The 1114-nt window shown below is 33.0% G+C and overlaps 1 non-coding gene across 1 annotated transcript; it reads right to left on the reverse strand.

The window, feature by feature from the left end:
- Nucleotides 1–270: 270 nt before the first annotated feature.
- Nucleotides 271–331, reverse strand: LOC142875793 (U7 small nuclear RNA). The gene has a single exon (XR_012923079.1). It is a non-coding gene; the product is annotated as a U7 small nuclear RNA (small nuclear RNA).
- Between the last annotated feature and the right edge of the window lie 783 nt (nucleotides 332–1114).

The following is a 1114-nucleotide window of genomic DNA, read 5'->3' on the forward strand; positions in this document are numbered from 1 at the left end:
AGGCAACAAATTTATGAAGAAGACCCCAAAGGCAATCACAGCAACAATAAAAATAAATAAATGGGACCTGGTCAAATGAAAAAGCTTCTGCACAGCCAAAGAAACTGTCACAGGAGCACACAGAATATCTACAGAATGGGAGAAAATTTTGACATGCTACATATCTGATAAAGGGCTGATAACTAGAATCTATTTAGAACTCAGAAAAATCAGCAAGAAAAAAATCAAACAACCCTATCAAAAAGTGGGTAAATTAATACTTTTTCGTGTATGGGATTTCTGGTAAAAACTAGAAATCTTGCTTACAAATTATGAAAGAGCTATAACACTGAATTCATAATTTACAAATGTTTTCACATACAAGAAAATCTGTAGGACCATAAGTCTTCCCCTGTGAACTTTATAAAGTATATAATAAAAAATAGTACTATTCTTACAAAAACTCCAAAAAAACCCAGAGAGGGAATAAAAACTTCCTAACTTCCTAACCTGTAAAACTAACATGAGAAACAGTAGAAAAAAATTTTAGTTATTTTTTTATTTCAAAATGTTCAAAGAGTACAAATAATTTTGTTATATAGATACCTTGTATGAAGCTTAAGTTTGGGATTTCAGTGTGCCCATCACCAAAACTGTGTTCATTGTACCAAATAGGTAAGGTTTTACCCCTCTACCCCTCCCAACCTCCTCATTCTTGCTTATCAATGTCCTTTACATCCCTTTTGTCTGTGTGTGTCCACAGTTTAGCTCTCAATTATTAGAAAGTACATGTAGTGTTTGTTTTTCTATTTCTGAAATACTTCACTTAGGATAATAGTCTCCAGTTACATCCAAGTTGTTGCAAAAGTCATAGTAGTACTCTATGGTATATGGTAAGTCTACATTTATTTGTTTGAGGAATTTCCATACGGTTTTTCATAGAGACTACACTAACTTGCATTCCCATCAACAGCGTACAATTATTTATTTCTCTCTGCAGCCATTCTTTTTTGACTTTTTAATAGTCATTCTGGCAGGGGGAAGGTGATATCTCATTGTGGTTTTAATTAGCATTTTCATGATGATTAGCAATGTTGAGCATTTTCTGATATTTGTTGGCCATTTGCCTATCTTC

The sequence above is a fragment of the Microcebus murinus genome, chromosome 14 (genome assembly GCF_040939455.1).
Source record: "Microcebus murinus isolate Inina chromosome 14, M.murinus_Inina_mat1.0, whole genome shotgun sequence".
Lineage (NCBI taxonomy): Eukaryota > Metazoa > Chordata > Mammalia > Primates > Cheirogaleidae > Microcebus > Microcebus murinus.